This window comes from Lactuca virosa, chromosome 1 (assembly GCF_052849685.1).
Source record: "Lactuca virosa cultivar CGN04683 chromosome 1, Lactuca_virosa_CGN04683_v6, whole genome shotgun sequence".
NCBI lineage: Eukaryota > Viridiplantae > Streptophyta > Magnoliopsida > Asterales > Asteraceae > Lactuca > Lactuca virosa.
In genome coordinates this window covers 113285649-113294717 of record NC_136426.1, presented here as the reverse complement: position 1 = coordinate 113294717, position 9069 = coordinate 113285649, and the positions used below count along the sequence as shown (strand labels likewise).

The following is a 9069-nucleotide window of genomic DNA, read 5'->3' as shown; positions in this document are numbered from 1 at the left end:
ATACCTCGAAAATCCATCAAGAAAACAATAATAAAAATGGCCGGAGAGTCTTTCGAGCATTTGATCGATGAATGGTAATGGAAAGTGATCCTTGCATGTGGCGTCATTCAATTTCCTGTAGTCAATGCAAACGCGCCACCCGGTTACTGTTCTTGTTGGAATTAACTCGTTATTTTCATTGGCCACCACCGTCATTCCTCCTTTCTTTGGTACCACTTGCACCGGACTCACCCATGGGCTATCAAAGATTGAATAAATGATTCCGACATCTAGTAATTTAACAACCTCCTTCTTCACAACCTCTTGCATGTTCGGGTTAAGTCTTCTTTGGCGTTGAACTACAGGTTTAGCTCCATCTTCTAAGTTAATCTTATGAGAACAATAAGTTGGACTAATTCCTTTAATTTCAATGATCTTCCATGCTATAGCACGTTGCCTCTTCCTCAATACACCCACAAGACTTTCTTTCTCATGTTTGGCCAAATCAGCAGCTATAATTACAGGTTTTTGTTGGCCATCTTCAAGAAACGCGTACTCCAAGTGATCCGGTAGTGCCTTAAGTTTAGTTTTCATGTTCTGAATGTTGAACACGTCGAGTCCAATGAGGGGACTCGTTGAGCCCTTCGTAAAATTCGCGACTGATCGGGATTCTTCGGCTGGACTCGTCGAGTCTGTCGAGGCGACTCGGCGAGTCGGGTGTTCTTCACTTCTGATTAGATCATTATACTCAGCTTCCTCGAGCAGTCTTTCTAATTCTAGTAGGTCTCTTTCTGCATCAAATTCTTCTTCATATGTGACGGTGGACTTGTTCGGCTCATCTACGTTCCATTCCTCCATCAATTCTTCCAACATGTCAACCGAAAATGTTGTGTCATCGCTATTCCTTGGATGCTTCATGGCTTGATCGACTCCAAAAGTGACTGGTTTGTCTCCTACCCAAAGGGTAAGTTTAGAATCTCGCATGTCAACTATAGCACTTGCTGTGTTAAGAAAAGGTCTTCCAAGTATTACCGGGACTTGAGGATCCGCTTCCATGTCTAAAACTATAAAGTCCGCGGGAAATACGAACTTATCAACTTTCACCAATAGATCTTCACATATTCCTCTCGGAAATGTGACCGTTTTATTTGCTAGGTGAATCGCCATTCGAATTGGCCTTGGCTCCGGAAGATCTAATTTCTTGAAAAAAGAGTATGGCATGAGATTCACGCTTGCTCCTGAATCAGCCAATGCATAAATGGTGGCTAAGTTTCCAAATTGGCAAGGCAATGTTAAGCTTCCCGGATCATCTTTCTTCTTAGGTAGTATATTCAACATGGCAGCTGAATAATTCTCGTTTAGGACCACTTTCTTCACTTCTTCCATCTTCTTTCTATTAGTTAGAAGCTCCTTGAGGAATTTGGCATATTTCGGCATTTGTGCAACCGCTTCTATGAATGGCATATTAATTTGGAGATCCTTTATGTGTTCCAGAAACTTCTGGTAGTCAACTTCATTTTTTTCTTGTCGAGCTCGAGCCGGAAAGGGAGGTGGGGGTGATATGGCTTAACAGGAGGTTGGCTTTTCTGTTCAGGTGGGGGACTCGTCGAGTCCATAACGTCGACTAGGCGAGTCGAGTCAGGATTCTTCGATTCTTCATGTTCTTCTTTATCCTCTTGCACCAGTTTAGGATCTTCTTGCTGAATAGGGGTCAGAGGAGTTATAATCTTCCCACTCCTAGTTGTCATAATATTTATATGTGCACCTTTCAGGTTACTTTCGGTATTACTAGGAAGTCCACCCGGTCTTCTCTCATTCACTTGTTGTGCAAGTTGCCGCAGCTGCTTTTCTATGTTGAGAATAGATGCTTGCTGATTCCTAAGCAAGGCTTGTTGATCTTTCATCATAAGTTGGTGTTCTTTCAACATATTTTGTTGATCTTTGAGTGTAGCATCGACATCATTGTGACTTTTTTCGGATGCGACCACGAATCTTGTAAGCATGTCTTCCAAATCTGATTTCTTTTCATGCACCGGTTCCTCCTTTTGATAAAAGCCTCTCTCCTTTTGCTTATAGTTTTCTTCCCTTGTCTTTTTGTTCTCATCATAAGGTAGCCATTCCTTCTTTGGTTTTCGCCAGTTGTCATCAAACCGATCACCACTTGAATAGCACACTTGCACCTTCCGATTCCCGTTCTTGTCAAGATCACAATCTTTAGTTAGGTGGGGCCCCCTACAATTCTCACATCCCACTCTTATGGCGTGGATGGATTGGTCCATCTTTGTCATTCTTCGATCCATGCTTTCCAACTTTGCCATCATTGCTGCCATGTCATCCGTGATGGAATTTACTGCCCCTCGAGTCATGTCATTCCTTGAGTTGTGATATTCTCTAGAGTGCTTAAAGAATTCTTCAATTAAAGCCTTTATCACCGGGGGTGCTTTCTTTGTGAGTGGTCCTTGTGAATCAAGGAGTTGCCTAGTTGTCACATTTACTCCATCATAGAAAATGGAGACTTCTTGTTGGCTGTTTAGATCGTGATGTGGGCAATTCCTTAGTAAGCCTTTGTTCCTTTCCCACGCCTCATATAGTGACTCTCCAGCTTGTTGTTCAAAATTAGCTATGGCTTTCTTCAACTTGGCTATTTTTGAAGGCGGGCAAAACTGGTCTATGAATTCTTCTTTCATTTTAGCCCATGTAGTGATGGATCCTGGGGGAAGTGATTTCAGCCAATCCTTTGCAGCTCCCTTGAATGTGACAGGTAGCATACGAAGCAAGACAGTGTCGCGAGCCACATTAGGGACATTGAAGTAGTCGGCTATGTCATTGACTTCGTCAAGATGCTTGCATGTGTCTTCGTGATCCTTCCCATGGAATGGAATCTCCTTAAGTTGAGCAAGTATGTGGCCTTTAAGTTCAAAGGTTGCAGTTGCGGGAATCGCGGGTTGCACGAGTCCCGGGCCGGTGTCGTCACGCATCCTTTTCTTCCATTCACCCATGGGAACTTCATCGATGTTCGCCTTGGTGTTTGCTAGTTCGCCTTCTATGTCGCTTCCTCCTTCGGATTCGCTTTCTTCTTTTTCGGATTCGTAAACAATATCGTCCTTATTCGGGTCCCCGTCCGCCTCTGAAAATATGCTGGATTCTCCTACTTTCTTGCTCTTTTTCTTACTAAAAACAGCTTTTAGATTCTTCAACGGTGAATTTGTCGATGTTGCGGTTTCTCCTACGTTCTTGCCTTTGTTTTTCCTCAAGGTTGCTTCCGGGTCTTCAAGCCGTGGGATCAAAGGTGTACCTCCTCCCCTGGTCATAAACGAACTATAAACAAAATAGAAAACACGCGTAAAACGAACAAAAATAAAATTAAAACGAAACTGAGTTTCAGCGATGGACTCGTCGAGTAGCTTCGAGTGCACTCGACGAGTTCAAAGCTAAAACTGAAAAAAATCAAACAAAGAACTCTAACAAATCAGATAAAATTAAAACTAAACCTAATACCTAGACTACTAAAGCAGTAACTTTGTGCAAGATTAATCTCACACAAAGGATCGATAATACTAGAAATTAGAATAAATTTTTGAACCGTTCCCCGGCAACGGCGCCAAAAACTTGATGTGTGTTGACTAACTAGTTTTATCCTACTTTTCACTTACGAATTAGATACACAAAGGCAGTGGACCTATCAGTTGTGGTATAGTTAAATAAGTAGGGTATCGAACTCAGGGAACGGAAATTAAACTAATTACTAATATTATCTAAAACAAATAATAAAATAGGAGGGGTTTTCTCTAGTTTTACAAGACTAGAAACTTAACTAAAACTTAACTAATAAACTAATAGCTGAAAACATGTAAAAACCAACTAAATTCAATGATCAAAAGGGTTTCTGTTTAGGTTCAACTCATTTACTCCTATGGTTAATTTTTATGGTAATGTAATGGATTAATTGTTATTTGGCTACCGAGTAAAGTGATTAAATTCACATTCGTTATTACCAATCCTTAGAAAATAGATTAATTTAAGCAGTGATCAAGTGGTTAAACTAATAAATTCCCTAGTTTAATTATTCGGGTTAAATAAGACTTGTAGTTAGCTAATTAAATTGGTGATTCGGTTAACCTCTTGTTGATGGTGTATCACACAAGCTCACACATTAATTTACCAATTCTCTAGTTAATCCTAGTTTCATAGTCACTAATCCTAGGCATATAGCAATGTGTTCACATAAATCATATGAGATAAGCAATTAAGAGATGTTCATGCAGCTTAATTACTTACCAATTAATAGAAAATAGTTATGGTTAATGCATAAGGGTCTTTAACAAGCTTAAATTAACAAGATTCACCAATAACAATTAATCAAAATAGTAAATTAATCCATAGGAGCAAACTTGTCTACCCTAAACAGAAACTAACGAAATTAGTTCATAATTGCAGTAGATAACAAACTAAAAACGAATTCAGACAAGCTAGACATAGTTCTATTCAAAGGTAAAGTGGAAAATTAAACCTAAGCTGCCTTAGTCTTCTTAGAATTGAGGATTAGGGTTTTTCTCACGTTCTTCAGATCTCCAGCAATCTCCTTAGTCGCCAAGTAAGCTTCCCAAAAGCCAGAGAGAGAGAGTCAATTCGGGTTTGTGGCTTCTATTTATAGATTTCTCAAAATAGGGGCTACTCGTCGAGTAGACAACCGACTCGTCGAGTCCCCTTGAGGAATCCGTATGCGGCAAGGACTTTACGTGTTGCTTCGAGAATCTTCGTATGTACTCGTCGAGTAGACGTCCCTACTCGCCGAGTAGCTTCAGGATTTAACATTTTTCTTCTTTCTTCAGTTCCTGAGCTTTCGATCGTACCTCCTACTTCCTTTTACCTCCGAGCTTTTCTTTTGAGCTGAAAATACAATTTGAACACTATTAAGTACCTTTTGTCCATAATATGTAAATAATTAGCTAATAAATAATAAAAATATATACTAAATATATAGCTAAATATGCACATATCAATATACCAGCACCAAAGGTGATATGATCATTTCCTTTGTATGATTTGACATTGTCAAGGTTGGAAGAGGAAGGTGTCATATGAGCAGTTGCCCCGAAATCAACACACTAATCTGGAGGGCTATCATGAACATGACACTGAGAGTGAAAAGTAGTGGCAAGGTTTACATCGACTTGGGGTGATCGAGTTCCAAAAGAGATAAGATTAGGACACTGAGTTGTATAGTGACCATCCTTGTGACACAACTGACAATGAGGGGGACAACGACGACCTCGTCCTCCGAAAAAACGACCACGACTATTAGATCTCCGACCATGACCACGGTTTGAGGATTGGTGTAACATCCCGACTCCCAGGTATAATATTAATTATTTTATATTCATTTTGTTAGGGCAACTCGATGAGTTGGTGGCCCCAACTCGCCGAGTAGAGATGGAGATGCCGCATGATTTTTAGAGTCTACTCGATGAGTTGGAGGACCCCAACTCGACACGTAGGAGTTGGGTGAGAAAACCCTAATTTTCAGGGTTTGTGTCCTATTTAAAGGACCTTAAGCTTTCATTTCTGCCTCCCTTATCACCCTAACACTCTATGAGAAACCCTAATCGAGTTATATCATTGTGTGAGAGAAAGAGAGGTTAATCTTGTGTGTTCTAGTGCAATTTTGGAAGCAGGTTGGATAACATCAAGGCTTGGAACGAGGAGGGACTTTTGGATCCAGTGTTCTTCAGTGTTACCTTCTGTTTGGAGGTAAAAAGCTACCACCTTGATCATTTCTTTTGCTAGCTCTCTTTCTAGGGAGTTTTAGGGCTTTCTTCTATCCATCTTTTGGGTATTGAGTCATTTGAGCATAACATGAAGTTGAGACATCAGATCTGGACTGAAGGAGGTCCCTTGAGTCCAAATAGAGCTTATTATGCATTAGACCCCATATAGAGCTTATTATGACATTTTGAGCCCTAGATGCCATGCATGGATGTAAAGCTTGCAGCTTTACGTAGTATTTTAGCCTTGGGAGGCTAGATCTAGAGTTTGGGACATTATTTCTGCTTAGAATCGTCAAAAGTAGATTTGGTCTAGAGGGAATCGACGAGTGCATGGTCCAACTCGACGAGTCAGCAAGGGTTTCCCCGATAGTCTGAACGTGCTACAACTCGACCAGTTTATGAGACAACTCGATGAGTTGAGTTGGAGTTTTCCTAATTTTCTGAGGACAAGGGGAGCTCGACGAGTCACATAGGTGAACTCGCCGAGTTCGGTCAACATGGACTGTTAACTCAAGTGTTGACTTCCGTTGACTTTTAGGGTTTGGTCAATAGTGGACTTTGGAGACCATGGAGGGGTAAAATAGTCTTTTTACCCTTTTGAGACCTAGTGGAAGAGCTAGCTTGGTGGTTATTACAAATTGTTGATTAGAGGTAATTATATTGTGTAGGCGGAGTCTAGACTGTTCTTGGGGTGTTAGATATACTTGCTTGCTTACGGTGAGTCTTCTCACTATACTTACCTGAGTGGTAATGTTGTATGACCGGAGGGTCTTATTTGAGTTATCGACCGGAGGGTCCTACGTGCTTTTATTGAGTTATGTGATATTATGCATCTTGTCTTTGTGATATATGCTATATTATTCTGTGCATTACCGAGATAGGACCGGAGGGTCCAAACCGAGTTGTGAGACTGGAGGGTCTTCACTGAGATACAGGACTGGAGGGTCCAACCCGAGCTGTGAGACCAGAGGGTCTTCACTGAGACACATGACCATAGGGTCCACACTGAGCCGTGAGACCGGAGGGTCCTCACCGAGACGCATGACCGGGGGGTCCATGTCGAGCTATAGCCATGAGAGGCTTATTATTTGTGTTTGTAGTATTTTGGGGAACTCACTAAGCTTTGTGCTTACAATGTTGTGTGATATGTGTTTCAAGTACTTCTCAGGATCGCGGGAAGGCACCGGCTTGATTGTACACACCTGTTGCAGATTATGTTGTGGATTCTGGGATATTATCAATTGTTTTGTTGACTCGTGTTTTGACATTTGATACGTTGTGATTTTGAGAACATGTGACACTGAGTTCTTATGTGATTTAAAAATGAAAATTTTGTTTGAAAATTTACGGTGTTACAGTTGGGAGCGTGTTTGAGTTTCAGTAAAAGCAACTTGTCGTAGAGTGGAGCCATGAATATATTGCAATAATATCTCATAACACTCAGCTTGAGAAAGAAGATCACGAAAGGTAGCCTAAGGTTTGACAGCACGGTGGGCAGTGGGAATCGTCTCAAAAGACGACCCAAGACCACATAAGAATCAATGGTATTTATCCATATCTTCAACAGAGTGACCAATTGAAGATAATTAATCACAAATATTCTTAAATTTACGACCGTATTCAGCAACAGAGGAGTTACCCTTTTGCAAACTACGGATAGAATCGCATAGAGTCTGCATGCGTTTCACATACTCGTGGCTGTAGGATGCTTTAAGGGCACACTAAATGGAAAAGGCGTCATCAAGATCTACGACTTGAGACAAACCTTCTTCAAACAATGAATACTGGATAATAATTGGAGCATGTTGATCCGAATGAAGCCAAGTAGCATAAGCTAGATTGGGATCAATGGCATCGTTAGTGGTAATGGTGAGAAAGGGTTTGGAGGTCGAGTCATTGATGTGACCAGAAAGATTCTGATACAAGAAAAAGGGTAAAACTTGTTTATTCCAAAGAATATAATAGGTGTAAGAGAGCTTGATGGTAAGCATGCGAAGAAGGGTTGAAAGAGAGAGAGAAGAATCATCACCAACATATATGAGGAAGAAGAAGAGGGACAATGATTAGGGTTATAGGAGGATCAAAGTTAGGCTGATACCATGTAAGGTTGGATAAATTCGCCATACATTGTGGAGGATATTTCATTAACTATATATAATACAAGGAATGGAGAAAATACAAGAAACAATAAATACAACATAATACATTCCTAGTTTAAAAGTTTCTTTGAGATATCCTTAATATCCTTAATAGGATTGAAGACTATAAAGTTAAAAAGATATAAAATTCATTCATTGATCTAAGAAATAACATTGTTCCAGATTAGATGTTAACATCCGAAAAAACTAATGAAGCAATGTGAACTCAAAGCCTTAGGCACTTTAAAAACCAGACTATCTACATGAGCGTGTACTTACTTGACAAAAAAACGAAAACCCTTTACCCTTGTCTACTTCCATTGCATTATTTACCCAAAAACATATATGCTACTTACCGTTGTCTACTATTCCCAAAAGAGCTAAAACCTCCAACAAGTTAATAGTAGTATATGACACTCTTGACATACTCATGAATCACAGAGACATGACGCACCTCAACAACCCTATCTCTTCTTGCACGTACACCATGTGATGGACTACTGTCTCATAATTCACCACCTTTCATGTAGCAGCGGGCACGAATCACAACAAAATATGCATAGTAAACAGGAGGAACTGCAAACACACACAACTTTAATTTATGTATGACTAAATGATCATCGCCTGATGAAAAGCATCATACCTACGCAACATCTTCCGATGCACAGTATCCTCCTGGATTCCTCCAATAACAAAAATCATTTAATATTGTAGACTCACCGCCTACAAGAAAAAGAAAAGGAAAGATAGCGGTATCGATATCGTCAACACAAAATGAAATGTTTGATATCGTCAACCAAATTGTCGGCATCAACACTACAACGAACACATGGTGGAACAAAGAGAACGATACCAAAAACAAAAATTATGCATTTTCGAAGCTAATGAAGAACGAAAAGATCAACTGTTGTAGCAGATGATAGAGAACTAAGATATGCAGTATTTTCTCAAACCGCATTATCAGTTGACTAGAGGTATTTTGCATTTGTATTATACTACACAATATATACTGAAAGATGATGGTGCTGCAATATGTGATGTGCATCAACCTAACCCCCCCCCCCCCCAACGACGAAGATGACCCATAAATACTACATGAATTACGCAATGCTGAAATCCACCACCAACTTCGATCTGATCTTATTGATCACATTAAACATGTCTACATTCCAACTCTGGATAAC

The 9069-nt window shown here is 40.2% G+C and overlaps 1 non-coding gene across 1 annotated transcript; it reads left to right on the top strand.

The window, feature by feature from the left end:
* Positions 1 to 2511: 2511 nt before the first annotated feature.
* On the top strand, positions 2512 to 2618 carry LOC145151795 (small nucleolar RNA R71). Its single transcript, XR_013732349.1, has one exon. It is a non-coding gene; the product is annotated as a small nucleolar RNA R71 (small nucleolar RNA).
* The last annotated feature ends 6451 nt before the right edge of the window (positions 2619 to 9069 follow it).